This window comes from Mus caroli, unplaced genomic scaffold, assembly GCF_978045245.1.
Source record: "Mus caroli unplaced genomic scaffold, Mus_caroli_1 scaffold_6, whole genome shotgun sequence".
Taxonomy (NCBI): Eukaryota; Metazoa; Chordata; class Mammalia; order Rodentia; family Muridae; genus Mus; species Mus caroli.
Window position 1 is genome coordinate 68,606,279 of NW_028227261.1, and position 16,082 is coordinate 68,622,360.

Below are 16,082 nucleotides of genomic sequence, written 5' to 3' on the forward strand. Positions count from 1 at the left end.
TACCTAATACAGGTAAAGGTGGGAGGTGAGCCAAGTGGATTCTGGGAATATGGTGGCTGTTGCCTTGGCAACAGGTCTACAGGTCCCGCCTATGTGACGTCACAGGTTTCAAAGGTCCTGATACCAACAGTCACATACATTAAATAAATAAATAAGTAAATAAATAAATAAATCTAAAAAAAAAAAAAAAAAAAAAAAAGAACCTGAGGCCAGTCAGGAACACAGTGAATTCCAGACCAGCCTGGGACATGCAGTGAAGACAGTGACACAAAGTAACAGTCCCCTCTTGAGAGACACCAGCCCCATTTCAGGGGCTCAGACAGATGACAGAACCCGCCAAAGTCACAGAGAGAGGATCTTGCAAGCCTAGAGCCCGGGCAATGGTTGTCTGGGCATCATAAGTGCTTTGATTCCATCGGCTTTCTTTAGCTTGAAGAGAGGGTAGGAACTTTCGTGGCCCTGTCACCTTGTCACACTTCAGCAGCAGGGGTGCACAAAGGGCCAGGTTGACACAAGTTTGGCTAGAATTTCTCCAGATGGTGCTCACCGGGTCTATCTCCCCAGACACAGCCATGTGGACGCGTGCCAAGCTGTGCCGGGCCCTGGAGGTAAGACAAGGCACCCCTCCCTTCTCCCTTTCTCTTCAAACTTCAGACCAAGAAGAAATGCTTGGTGTCAATGAGGACCCTGATTTGGCCTGAGGGGAGGCAACTTTGGGAGACAGGATTAGGATGGTTTTAAGGCCACTGGATTGGCCACCAAATCTATTTATCCCACAGGACTGTCACATGCTTGTTCCGTGCTCCGTACCACTCCCAGTGCCGAGGACACAGCTTGGCAAGCAGAGCAGAACTCTCCCCTCCTCCCCCTGCTGTCGTAGGTGGTCCTGACCCTCAGAGGCCATTACAGTAGCTGGTGGCCAGCGCTGCCTGGCCCATCCTGTTCTACCTTGATGGGCACAGTACTCCTTAACAGGTTTCCCATCGCTCAAACAGGAACTGACCAGGCTGTTGCTGTTGTGTATGGACTCAGGGAAGTAGAGCAGGTGGCCCACATTCAGTGTCCTTTTGTGAGGTGAGCCAGCACCTGGAACCTCTCACTCCCAAATTCAGGAGGCAGGCAAGTGTCACTCTGTGTCGCTAGATTGTAGAAACTTAAGGACCCACAGGTCTCCTCCTCTCCAGTTACAAAGACAAACAGAAGGACACGTCCATGTTAGGAAGAGAAACTTCTATGAGAGTACAGGAAGGTCACAGAAACCACTCTAGAGAGTCAGGCTGATCCTGGGGAAACTCACAGTGAGAGTTTCTGGGGAATGACCTTGGAGCAGTAGGGATGTTGCCCTGACTGAGCTTGGGTTGTCTGGAGGTGCCAGGCTACTCTTGCTCACATCACTCCCCACTGCTCTTCCAGGTTAGGTGGGTCTCAGGGTGCGCTGTAGTTTCAGCTTATTGGAAAGCTTGCCCACATCCAGCCACTGCCACGGAGGCGTCACCTCATCCCGAGAGCACACCTTCTCACATGCTCACTTGCTTCCTGACTAAAATGACAAGTGTCTGTGGGCCCAGGCACACACACGGAGGGTGTGCCGGTTGGCAGCACGCTGTGTTCTAGACCACAGTCAGTCATGGTAACCTGAATCTGTGTTACAGGCCATGGTCAGTCATATCATTACAGGGCCCCAGACCTTAGCATAACTGACTCCATGATGGAAATGCTATTCAGGCTGTGAAAGTCAGCATGTAGACAGCACCACCTGCCGAAAATGAAAACAAAGACCTAAGCCATCAAAGTTCAGAGAAAGTCTCTGATATATTAACCTTGCTTTTTTGGCTTCTGTAGTTCCACTTCGGCTAAATGTTCTTTGGAACTGCAGTGTATCAACCCAGAACATGGCCTTTGCACTTAAAAGTTCACCCAAGAAATTGACAGTACTACAATGGAGTCCTGAGCACCCACTGTAGTTTTGTCAGCCAGCTAATCAAGACTTTCAGTTGGCCTAAACCTACATGTGAGCTGTCTTCTCTTGTGAATGCCCCCACAACATGCCTGGAAGTCCCACCAAGACCCCAGAGCCTCTCAGATCGGGCAAGAATGCAATGGTCAAGGAGCTGCTAGGGGGGTAGTTCCCAGGACTCTGATCAGTCACTGCCATAAAGATGAATCTCGCACCTCCAGTCCAAAAGAAAACAAATTAGAAAGTCTCCTGGTCTGTCACCTCCAGAAGCAAAGCTGGTTCAGGCTGGACACATAGGAGAGGTCGATGGGGCTGCAGATTGAGTGCCCAGGATCCATGTGAGATGTCACTGGACACCTCTGCCTGTTCACTTGAATGAATGTGTGGTAACCACCCCTGGTGTGTGTGTGTGTGTGTGTGTGTGTGTGTGTGTGTGTGTGTGTGTGTGTGTTTATGTGTGTATATCCATGTGTTTCTGTCAGTTTTGTTTCTCTATGTTGACCAGTGGCTTTCTCTGGAGTAAGACCCTCCTGTTCCCAGCTAAAGGTCTGTGCTCCCTCATGTTGGGGACATAAATCCTTTGGCTCTGCCAGGTCACCCAGAGAGACCTTAACCTGTCCCACTTCAAGAGCAGGGCGCTTGCTTGTTTACTTGCTTGAATCCTGCTCACAGTCAGGGTTGGTCACTGTATGGAGGCAGGAGGGAGTCAGGCCTCTCATCCAGGCCCCCCTCCTCTAAGCAGAATGCACACAGGGAAGAGGAAACACTTCTCCCAGTGAGGATTCTCTCCACTCTGTGTCTGATCTAAGCAACCCTGGGTAAGGGAAAAGTTCCCCTGGCTGAGCTTGAAGGAGAAGAGAAAAATCCACTCCTTTGTCTTCCATGATTTATGTCTCCTTATTAATTGATGGTCCATATAATTGAAAAACTCAAAACCCATCATTCTCTGAAAAAAGATAGAATTTCCCCCACAGAAACCCCCACACCCCCAGATGAGATCAGTACCAGATAATGCAATCTGGACAGAGCAGATTTTCCCTTCTGTTCCACACTGACCACGGAGACTTTAAACAATTTTCACTTAGGTCCATTTTTAGAAGGATTAAAGATAGCTGCTAAAATGTTTTTCATTGTCACCCAGTCAACGCCAGATATTATTTAAAAGTTATCAAAGATGATAATGAGGATGATGATGACGAGGAGGAGGAGGAGGACTATGATAGTGTTTAACAACAGAGAACTGATTGGGATCAGTTTATACAAACTGAAAGCCACTGTCATCCCTTGAGCACTGTCCCAGAGGACATCTTACCTGCCTTGCCCCTGACACACACCCCTCAAGTCTGTTTGCATGTTGCTTTCCTGTCTAAGGAGACTTTGCTCAGTAAGGCCTTCCTGCCACCATGTCTCTTACTCTGCGAACTCACTCATGAAGTCATGTTAGGACCAGTGACCCCCATGGCAACCCCGCATGCTTCTGGGAACACACACCAGGGTGTCACAACACCAACACACACCAGGGTGTCACACACACCAGGGTGTCACACACACACACCAACACACACCGGGGTGTCACACACCTGGGTGTCACACACACTACCAGAGTGTCACACACACACCAGGGTGTCATGGCATAAATGGGACATGGGTGACAGGACAGTTGCACCCCCGAAACCCCAACTTCCAGAACAGAGGAACGTTATGCCAAGTGAACACCAAGCAAACTCCACTACTTCCTATCCTGCTTACAAATCCCTCTCAGCATCACTGTGTATTGCCACAGCAAAATGTGCCTGAAATACACACCCAGCTGGACCCAAGAGGATGAAAGGTTAGCATGGACCCTCCAATGGGAACCATGAAAGTGTTATAAGAATCTGGGTATGCCTGTTGTTTGTATGTGTATGTGTGTGTGTGAACCATGAAAGTGTTATAAGAATGTGGGTATGCATGGTGTGTGTGTGTGTGTGTGTGTGTGTGTGTGTGTGTGTGTGTGTGTGTTGCAGAGTTTAATAGTGGGGAGGGGAATCCCACATTCTTAGGTGATGTAGGAAGCATCTTATAGAGACCTTGGAGTGGATCAAAGCCACCCCCTCCCCACATTCACCCAGATCCAATGTGACTTATTTGGAAATAGGTGTTTGGGACCAGGTGCCTTCTAGAGCCATGTAGAGACCCACGCTGTGCTGCCTCCACCTTGCATGGTTTCTCCGTGTAGCCCTGGCTGTCCTGGAACTCACTAAATAGACTGGGCTGGCCTTGAACTCCTGCTTCTAGCTCCTGAGTGCTGGGATTAAGATGTGTGCTACCACACATTTCTCAGAAGATTCTTTTAATGGGACAACGTCAGAAAGCTCAAAACATGCCAGGAAGAAGACAAGGGCAGACCAGGCACAGAATGCACGGCCTGTGAGCTCTCGGACAGGTACACTGGGCGTCTCAAGCAAGGGGAAAAGTGAGTCCAGTTGCAAGCACTACAGAATAATGAAAAAGTAGATAAGCAGGACTTGCCATTCCCAGCACCCACATGGCAGCTCACAAACTCCATAAGTCCAGCTCCTGTGAATTTGACACCCGCTTCTGGCCCCCAAAGGTTCTAGGCACACATTCAGGCAAAACATGCACACATATACAATAAATAACTCTTATAAAACAAACAAACAACAAGAACAAACAAACCTCTCAGTAAACCAGGTGACACACACATGTCACCTCAGCCTTGGAAGGTGGGGACAGGAGGATCAGAAATCGCAGGGCATCCTGGAATTTATATTAAGTAATAATTAAGGTTAATGCCAGAGTGAGCTACATGAACATGCGACTGGGTCAAATAGGTATGTAGATAGATGCATGACTGACTGACAGACTGACACAAAAATTTCCTCTGGACAACATCTATATTAAGACAGTTTTACATGCAGGAAAATATTTGCTTTATTACATTGAGTAGATTTTTAAAATTCTAGTAAGATCCAACACCCTAGACTATAACAATGAGTTACTGAGAAAAGAGAGGATGGAAAGAAGGCAGAGAGATAGTTGAAAGAAAAATCCAAGGAAACAAACATGTGCCCTGAGAAAGCTGACATTTTGTCTGCCATTTGAAAAGTTGAGTTTGGAGACAAGCAGGCATCACTAACTGCAATACCACATAAGGTCACACGGTGGCGCGACGTCTCCACTAGTTTCTCTCCATCCTTCGGGCCCAGGGGTTACTCTTGCTTGCATTGTTCATAAAATAGCTCGCGAATCCCATAAAAACCTTGTTTGTTCATTCGTTCATTCGTCTGTCCATTTTAATTTTTTATTTAGTGTTTCTGGCCCTATCTTCGGTCACTTCCACATGTACGCTAGGTGTCACTGGCCAGAGATGGTCAGAGACAGCTGTACCACTTGAGGCAATAAAGGTGATGCTATCAGAACCCTGAAAAGTGACAGAGGCCTGATACAGGCATCCCCAACTACCCCACAGGCTGAGGTGGATGGATCTCTCAAAGCTGTTGTACCCCAGCCAGGGCAATATCTTTGTCTCCTTGCCACACTCTCTCAAATAAAAGGTGCCCACACCCCAACCCCCGGAAAGGGGAAGGGAGGGAGAGGGAAGAGGGCGGGCAGGAAGGAAAACCAATTCTACCCAGAGTGGTGGGTGAAATGCAGATACTGTATTTTAAACTATAGAAAAATTCAACAGTGTGAAACTAAAATACATGACAATATATGAAACACAATATATGTCAAATCCAGTACCACAACCCACATTAAGGACAATCCAACAGTAAACCTGGAGAGAAGTCTTGCAGAAAATTAAGGTCCATCTTTGTTTAACACCCTAGCCTGCCTCCCAAGCCTTATTTAGTACTTGAAAGTCTTTAAACGTAACATCGAGTCCTTCTTAATGATACCTAATAGCTGTGCATATTTATCAAGCACACCAAGATAATGCATGCATATTCCGTGTAACGACAGAACCACATCTCTACCACTCCCATCCCAGTGACCAGCTAATATTCTTTGTGCTAGGGGCCTGAGAATTCCTCTCTCCCAGTTCTTCCTGAAATGTACATTACATTGATGTAAACTATCCTCACCATGCTGAGCCACAGACATTAGAAGTATCTCTAGTATACAGCTGCCTACCTCTGCTATCCCTAACCCCACCCTGCATTCATCTCCCTGTAGCTGGGACAAACTGCATGACTGGTGACTCACTGGCTCTCACTCAGGGTATCAGCTGATCGAAGCACCCCTGGAAAATACATGTAAGAGAATATTATTCAGCCACATGAAAGAATGAAGTCTTGGAATTTGTGGCAGTTGAGCTAGAGGACATTAAGTGAAAAAAGCCAGACACATAAAAACAAATATTGCATGTTCTGTAAATTGAAGCTAAAAACAAACAAACACACACACAAAAAAAAACTAGACCAATGTCTCAAAGTACGGGAGAAGAATAGCTGTCAGTGTGGAGAACCATTGTTATGGTTTGAGCTGAAGGCTCCTTTGTTGAAAGCTTGGCTGCAGACAGATGGGATTTGGGGAAGTGATTGGCTCACAAGGGCTCTGACTTCATCAATGGACTAACACATGGATAGATTCATAATTTGGTGGCCCTTTGGGGAGGTGGTGCAAACTGGAAGGCGGAGTCTACCCAGAGGAAGTGTCACTGATCCTGCACCCTGGAGAGATGCATTGTCCCTGGCCCTCTCCTCTCGGCCTCTTTCCTGCCCACCCTGAGTGGGCAGCCCCCTCCACACTTGGTTGATCCTGCATCCTAGCAGTTGTGAGGAGTTCTGCAATGGCATGGAACTGGGAGCACAGGGGCCTCTGACAGACTCACTTTACTTTGTTTGGACTGTTCAGTCTTGTGTTAGAGTCCTCTTTTAAAATTACCTTTTATTTGTTTGTTGTTGCTGGTGGTGTGTGTGCATGTGTGTGTACACATGAGAAGGTTAGAAAATAACCTACAGGAGTCTTTCTTTTACCACATGGATGCTGGAGATTGAACTCTGGTCAGTGGACTTAACAGCAAATGCCTTTACCCACTGAGCCCTCTCACCAGCCCCTCATATTGGCACCTTAATGCAGTGAGTGTCTCTTCCATTTTTTTTAAAGATTTATTTATTTATTATATGTAAGTACATGTAGCTGTCTTCAGACACTCCAGAAGAGGGCGCCAGATCTCGTTACGGATGGTTGTTAGCCACCATGTGGTTGCTGGGATTTGAACTCTGGACCTTTGGAAGAGCAGTCAGGTGCTCTTAACCACTGAGCCATCTCACCAGCCCCCCAGTGTCTCTTCCTATTAGCCAGAGAGAAGTCTGGTCACCGAATTTAACCTTAAATTGAAATGACTGTCACAGAAAGTTAGTAATAATAAGTAAGTAGATGCAGGTCCTACCACCACAGTCACTGACTGACAGGTTTTTGTGCGTTTCGTTGTTGTGTTGTTTTGTTTTGTTTTGTTTTGTTTGCATCATAGCCCGGTTTATCTCACAGAACACAGTCAAAGAGAACAGAGGCAATTCCGAGGCCTGTGCTTCATCAGGCCTGCCTGTCTATTGAACAAATGCACTTGAGGCCCACACCACATGGGCTGGACTGGAGCCTAGAAATTAGACCTAGGAATTTATTACAGTGACTCCTATACATCTCACAAACAGACTATGGTTTGTGACTATGGTGGGTGAGGACGGTCAAGTAAGGTCAAGCTAACTGCCAGAGGCCACACAGGCAGTGATGGCAAGAAGACCCTGACACAGAAAAGCCCCTTTACTAATAAGTCTTCCCACATAGCTCTCAGGCCATGAAAGTTTCAAATGTGTTTGAAAAAAATCAAGAATATATATATCCATAGATAGATAAGATTGGATAGATTAGATAGATAGATATTTGGTCTTTGTTTTACATTTTTTTTATTCACTTTACATCTCACTATCAGTTTCTGCTCTCCTCACGAAGAAGCTGCTGCCTGTGGATCCCGTTCCCCTAAATGGACTGCCTGGCTGGCTTCAGTGGGAGAGGATGTGCCTTGTCCTGCTGCCACCTGGTGTACTGGGGGAGGGGGTAGGAGGGCTGGGGGTGTTACTTAGAAGGTGGCTCCCATTTCTCAAAGGGGAAGGGAGGGAGGAATGGGGCGTGATCTACTTGCTACTGACAGTTTTGAAATGTCACAAGATGTTGCCTCCACCGACTGCCTGAAGCAGTCATTTGTGTGCGACAGCACATGGCATATCACAGAATCCCCAATCAAGGAGCACCGCGGTTGGGTACTCTGTGCTTGGAATGTTTCTGACATGTTTGTCTCACACCTCAATGAACTTCTCTGAAGCATGTATAGTCATAAATGCCCAAACCTCTCACACACAGACCCAGACAAATACACTGTGCTTTGCAACACATGAACTGCACTCTTGCTCAGAGCAGTGACCCCTCCCTCCAACCCAAGCATTCAGGAGCCCAAAGTTCCAGGCCAACCTAAGCTACAACATGATATCCTTCCTCAAGGAAGGGAGGGAAAGAGGGAGAAGGAAGGAAGAGAAGGAAGAAGGAAAAACAAATTTTCATTACAGATACTACAGAAATAATTCGGAAGACCTAGATATGGTGGCTATTTTAGTTATTTTCCCAATGTTGACATAAAGCACCATGACCAAGGCAACTTATAAAAGCAAGCACCCAGCTGGGCCTACATCTCCACAAGGCTATAAACCTCAATGGCTGCGCAAAGACAGGAACATCTGTGCTCACATCTAGATCCACAAGCAGGGAGCACACTGGGAATGGTGGAAGGTTCTTCGAAACCTTAAACTGTCCACAGTGACACACCCACCAACTGAGGACCAAGTGTTCAGACATATGAGCCTACGGAGGCCACTCAGTCAAACCACCCCCATGTAATCCCAGCATTTGGGAGGTAGAGGCAGGGGGATCAGAAGTTCAGAGTCATCCTCAAATATGTGAGAGTGTGTGTGTGTGTGTGTGTGTGTGTGTGTGTGTGTGTGTATTCAAAACCAGACTGGACTTCATCAGACTCTGGTAGTATAGACAAACAAATGTTTATGAGATGTGGCTCAGTGGGTAAAGGCATTTGCCACCCAAGCCTGACAACCTAAGTTCAACTCCCAGAACACACATAAAGTGGGGAAGAAGAGCCCAATCTCCACAGTGTGAGGGCTGCCATTCAAACACATACGCCATACATACATACATACATACATACATACATATATACATACATTAATACATACATACACACATACAGATAATAATAATAACAACAACAATAAATAATAATAAATGTTTAAAGAAAGAAATAATTTCAGAAATAGATACATATGCATGTTTATTCACGGAAAATGCCAGTTATGGCTTTAATATTGGCCATGGTTATCAGAGTTTACAAAAAAGCATAAAGTGCAAAAGGTCTGTAAATCCCCCCGAGCTATGGTTAATATTACTTCAGCCAGGGTACATACCGCCTATACATAGCACAGTCTACATAAAGTATGAAACACAGTGTATATCTGAAAGTACTCTATTTGCTTGGTCTAATTCCTGTGGTTATAAAATAGTTTTAAATCTGACCTGATGTGTAAGGAAAGACACGAGCCATGTTTTAAAGTCTGTGGGAGAATAATGTCTATAAAATCTATTGAGAATCCCAATCTGGCCAAAGATGGGTTACTGGCCAGTGGGACCAACAGCACCCAGGCCAAGCCCTGGTTGGGAAGAATCCAAGTTCAGCTGGATAAGGAGCTGGGTGAGGCCCTAGCTGGGTGTCCCCAGAGACCATTAGTTGTCAGACCTGAGGGAAGAAGAGAGCCAGAGAAGGTTCAAATCCCAGTGTTGGCTCTGGGTGGGGGTTGGGAGAAGAGGCCTCGTGAGGGAAGATTCAGACTCCTGAGAAATCCAACCAATGGAAAGGGTGGCTCGATTTTCACAGAGCCATGTTTGATCCTCAACACAACACTGTTGACTCCTGACTGGGGTAGGCACTTTGCCCTGGATAGACACCCATTTCCCCGCATGGATCACATTACAAAGGGAAGAGGACTGAAAGAACACTTCTGAAGGGCTGGCTTTGGCATCACAGGGCACTAGAGAGAGAATTCCTCTCCTAAAAACCAACAAAGGATCAAAACTGTAAAACCATTGACAGACATGACCACTTGGTAACATTCATGGCTTCCTCTGTCCTGAGATCCCAGGCAGATTCGGAACAGAACAGAGCCCGACACCCATGCAGGGCCCAGTGGTCAGGACGTCACTCATCGATGTCATCTCTACCAGAAGCAAGAAGATTCTGCAGTGCACATCAGTTACCGGGCTCCGCTTATGGAAGCGGCCCACTGCGTCCAAGTAGGTACTCGGCTCCTTTCACCCAGGTATGTTCATGCGCATCCATCAGTATTTTATCCCTGTACCTAGGGCTGTCATCAGAGGCCCTAGGGAATAAGTCCTTTTCCTGGTAAAAAAGAAATGGTTCTTCCCTGACTTTGAGGACACCATCGCAGTTAAGGAAGGGCACTCAGGTCAGACTAATCCTTGCATCTAAAACCCCTTTCCTTCAACCGTCCTACAAACTTATTCATTTATTACTTTACATGTATAAATGTTTTGCCTGCCTGTATGTACATGTGCACCAAATGCCCTTAGAAGTCAGAAGAGGGCGTCGGACGCATCAGGGCTGGAGCTGCAGGTTATGAGCCTCACAAGCTCGCTGGGAATCAAGGCTGGGTCGTCTGGGAGAGAGCGGAGAGAGCGACACGGGTTCTTAACTGTTGAACCAACTCTCCAGCCCCAGACGACCCTTCCAGACGAAGGCAGCTGGGTGTCATCTTCACGACATTTATACAGTGCAGAATACATAAGGGCAGCTCCCTTGCCTGGGAAGATGAACCAGAAGCAAGGCTGGTTTGATTTTACCCTCTGAAAAATTCTAGACTCAAAAATCAAAGGACTCAGCCGCAATTCTAGGTTGCCACAAACATTTCACTCAAAATCATTTTAAACATATTTTAAGCTACAGTTAAAATGACATGTACAATCATTCAAAACCAAGTATTCCTGCCTTGTAAATTGCCAATCAGATGACTATGTGTTTGCTACCTGGGAGATTTGGTAAATGCTATGAATTTAATAAAAGACAACTTATTTTACACCTCATGTTCTATAAATACTTGTGACTATAAACAAGAAATAGCCCAGCAAGTTACTTTTAAAACTCCAAAGCCACAAAAGCAGAATGAAGTCTATTCATTTAAAAACTCTTTAAGTCCAGTTTCCACTTTGTACCCTGTGCAGGTTCTAAACAGAGTAGGAGTTCCTAGAAGTGCCAGAACCAGCAGCCAGCTCCTTCAGACGCAGGACACCACTCAGAACGGTGTTCCAACTCCAGTCCCCTGAGCGCAGTCTCACCATGGATAATGGAATGTCAGAAAGCAGAAGGTGCCTGAGTTACAAACATCCCTGAGATAACCCATACCCACCTCATACCCTGAAGATAGCCCAGTGAAGACAGTAGGATGCAGGGGAGAGACATTCATGTCAGAGTCTGCCCCTTCCTACCTGGGATCCCCAGCCAGACAATCAGAGTGTAGTGACTGCCCAGCATCAATAAGAGCAAAGTGCTCTGAGAAACCAGTTAGCACCAGGTATTATGAAAACAAAAGCTGGAGGCCCACACTCCAGGGAGGCTACATCCCCAGGAGGCCCACATCCCAGGAGGCCCACATCCCAGGAGGCCCACATCCTAGGGAGGCTACATGCCCAGGAGGCCCACATCCTAGGGAGGCTACATCACTCAGGAAGCACACATCCCCTAAAGACAGCAGAGGAATGGGGTCAGAGTCTTGGAGGTAACAACACACCAAAAGCTTCCAATAAGAAAAGCTTTCCAAAATCTTCACAGGAGCTCCACAGTCAAACCTCCAGACTGCCTCGGTGATTACAAGGAGGCCTTGCTCTCACAGAGCTCACAAGAGGGGGCTGTGTGTGGACTCTTCACATAGCCTGAAGGATTCTCTGTGGGTCTGAGGCTGCTGCACTCTGGAAGAGCAGAAATGGTGTCTATATTTAATGTGAGCTTAAAGAGGAGAGTAGCTTTTGGCATAGAGGATGTTACCAGCTTTGCCCTCTGAAGCTGCCGCTCCATCTCTCAGCAGAGGTAGTGGAAGGATCCACAAACACGTGGAGAACCTGGGAAAGCTAAGAGGTGTGAGTGACAAGCCACCCATCTTAGTCACAGCCCTCACATGTGTTTTGCCCACTTGGTTTCGTTGAAGGACAGTTTCTCCTGGCAAAATGAAAAATTCTGGAACCTTTCATCACAAAATCAGAAGGTCTTGTTTACCAGGGGGTCGAGAGTCTGGAAACGGTGGGATCTACAGCAAGCTACCTTCTCCAGCAAGAAACTTTGGGCTGCCCTGGGTCTCCCAAAGAACTACTCTGTCGATGTCATTATGGACATAACCCAGCAGGCCCGTGTGCCTGGAAAGGGTACTGAGGAAGACACCTCATGTCCCTGAGCCCTCTATTTCTTAACCTGGGGAAGTCAGACACTGCGGTCCAGTTAGATCACAAAGGAGCAGAATTTTAAACACCCACACCACACCAATTCCTCAACCCCCTCAGCCATCTTTGCTAGCAAACGAAGCCCAGCGCGCACTCGAATAGAAGTAAGTAGAGAAGCAGGCACTGCCTTGCCATCACGTGATCTTGACTGGCGACTTCTTGTGGGCACACAGAAGGGACACATAGGGGACACCAATAAAAGCCCATTTCTCGCTGGGCCAGAATCTGATGACTGGACCTTGCTCAGGTATCTCTGAGGCAGCATCAAAGTAGGCGAAGCACACACAGCCCAGGTACGAAGCAAGGCAGATGAGAATATGCCTGCAAGAGAAGGGAGATGTGAGCCTGGTGCAGAGCTTCTCCCTGGGGCCACCCATCCTCCCCGCTGTCCCTTTCATCCAGAGGGCAGGTGTAACGCAAAGGATGAGATAGCCAGCGACGCCAGAAGGGGTGTGATAAACCATGAGCACTTGAGCCTGCCCTAGTTTTCAAAACAGTCCCATTGAAATGGCATGGTAGCTCAGATCTGTAGCCCTAGCACTCTAGGAGACCGACTCAAGGGGACTACAATGTGAGTTCAAAGTCAACCAGAGCCACAATTAAAAAAAAAAAAATCCTACTACATAATTGGACCAAATACCTTTGGGGTCTTCTCAGTCTTACTAGGGCCCAGGATGAAACTGGAAATGGCAAGGTGGAAACAGATGAACCAGAGTTAGATCTGGAGCACCTTAGCAAGATGTTCAGGGTGTGCTTGCCATTAGAAGGTGGCCTGTAGTAAAGGATGCTCGAAGCTTTATGGGAAAACCCTTTTGTTTTTAGACTATCTTTACCTGTCTAAAGTTTCGGTTTTGCCCTTTATATGAGGATATAAATCCTGGCAGTGGTGTTGCATGCCTTAAATCTCAGCACTCAGGGGCAGATCTCTGAGTCTGAGGCCAGATAATTCCAGGACAACCAAGGATACACAGAAAACCCCTCCCTGTCTTGAAAAACAAAGCAAAACAAAAATCAACCGATCAAGCAAACAAATAAAAAGACAAGAAAGAAAAGAAAAAAAAAAAAAGGCTCTTTCTGCCATCTTGGCACCTGTGGAGGCCTGCTGGGAACAGGACTTCAAACAGCAAGTATGTCTGGAAGGCTGTGGTTGCAAGGCCATTTTTGCTGGCTACAAGCGAGGTCTCCAGAACCAAAGAGAGCACAAGGCTCTTCTTAAAATGAAGGCGTTTATGCCCGAGATGAAACGGAGTTCTACTTAGGCAAGAGATGTGCTTATGTGTATAAAGCAAAAAACAATACAGTGACTCCTGGAGGCAAACCAAACAAAACCAGAGCGATCTGGGAAAAAGTAACTCGGGCCCACGGAAACAGCGGTATGATTCGTGCCAAATTCCGAAGCAACCTTCCTGCAAAGGCCATTGGACACAGAATCCATGTGATGCTGTACCCATCCCGGATTTAAACTAATGGAGAGTAAATAAATAAAAATAGATTTGTGCTTTTGAAAAAAAATAAATAAGAAATAAGTCTTTTAAAGGGAGACAGATCCTTCCTTATACAATATACTGAAAGCTTATTCCAAATGAGTTAAAGATTTAAAATACAGACCTGCGAGATGTCACAGTAGATAAAGTGGTTGCCACCAAGTTTGATGACCTGAGTCAATCCCCAGAACCCACATGGTATAAGAGCTGACTGACTCCCAAAAGTTGTCCTCTGACCTCCAAATATATACGATGGCATGTACATCCATATATATATATATATATATATATATATATATATATATATATATATATATATATATAAATGTAAAAGGTGAATTACTTTTAAAATACTTAAAATATAATTTTAAAATGGTTTACTCTATACACATGTGTCCTATGTGAGTATATGGAGATCTGTGCAGTACTTGCAGAGACCACCAGAGGGTGCAGGGTCCCCTGGAATGAGCATTGGGGGTGGTTGTAATCCACTCAACCTGGGTGTTGGAACTGAACTACAGTCCTCTATAAGAGCAGAAAGTGCTCTTAACTGCTGAGCCATCTCTCCAGCACCTATGCTTGTAATATATATTTCAAAAACTAAATTTTTATAAATTTTGATGGAAGAGGCTTGTCTAAGATTGGCACAGAAACCAGTCAAGAAAAACCAGACACAGCCGGGCGAAGTGAGGCACACCTTTAATCCCAGCACTCGGGGGGCAGAGGCAGGGGGATTTCTGAGTTCGAGGCCAGCCTGGTCTACAAAGTGAGTTCCAGGACAGCCAGTGCTATACAGAGAAACCCTGTCTCGAGAAAAAAAAAAAAAAAAAGACTGCAGCCAGTTGTGATGGCACACGCCTTTAATCCCAGCCCCCAGGAGGCAGAGGTAGGTAGATCTCTTATGACTTCAAGGCCAGCCTGGTCTTCAAAAGAAGTCCAAGACAGCTAGGGCTCTGTTACACAGATAAACCTTGTGCTGCAAAAAATAAAAGATAAAACTACTAACCTGCTGAGTACTAAGCCTGTTTGTTTATCCTGCCTTTAAGAGAACAATGTATACCGGATGGTGGTGCATGCACCAAGGAGGCAGAGGTAGGTGGACCTCTGAGTTTGAGGCCAGCCTGGTCTACAGAGCAAGTTCCAAAAGAGCCAAGGTTACACAGTGAAACCTTGTCAAAAAAACAAAAACAAAAAAAAAAAAACTAAGCTAATGTATAATTTTAATCTTAAATTATGTCTCTTCCTTACCCTGACCCAGAGGGATGCATGAGTGTATATGTGTGTTAAATATGTGATATATTACTGAGAACTGCAAAAGTCAAAAGAAATCTTGTGCGGTAAATACCTGCCAAAAATGCTAGGAACAGCATATGGATATATCTTGATAAACAGCACGCTTAAATTACTGTTTCTTGTCTGTGTTAATAGGGGTCCGTTGGAGTCCCTTGTAAAACTCTGTGAAGATTTCTGTAACAATCCTTCCCCCACATACTTTCTATCCCATTTAATAAATGCGAAACAAAGTCCTTGTATTGGGGACATAGAGAAACAGATAGTCATATGTCATACAGGCATAGACAGATACACAACAGATTACAGACGAGCCAGAAACTACAAATTTAAGACAAGGGGTGGGGCATGGGCTGAAAAAGTGGAAAACTAACTTGGGCTTGCTCTTGGTCAAACTTCTCCAGGAGGGTTCTTTTCCTAATGTGATACTATCACATTTTGGTGCCTCGGAGGTGATCTCTAATGTATTTAATCTACGGATGTAGGCATCTTTTTAATGCTTGAGTGAGAGAGCTGACAAGTTGGATACAAAACTCAAACAGAAAACAGCTTTCGGTGCTTTCGTTTAATATTTTCCTTCCAGTTAATACTCCTGGATAGCAAGGGGTCTCCAGAGAAACAGAAGCCACGTGATGTTTTACCAGGTGGAAAGAGATTTGTTATAGAAGACGTTTCACATAATTATGTAAACTGCTAAGTCTGGAATCTGCAGGAGTCGATGCCAGAGACACAAAGAGTCAAGGCTATGTGGTTCCACTTACAGCTAAGGGCTGGAATCC

The 16,082-nt window shown here is 45.8% G+C and overlaps 1 pseudogene; it reads left to right on the plus strand.

Annotated features, from left to right (window-relative positions):
- Positions 1-13,658: 13,658 nt before the first annotated feature.
- On the plus strand, positions 13,659-14,019 carry LOC147004262 (large ribosomal subunit protein eL33 pseudogene; annotated as a pseudogene).
- Positions 14,020-16,082: the final 2,063 nt, after the last annotated feature.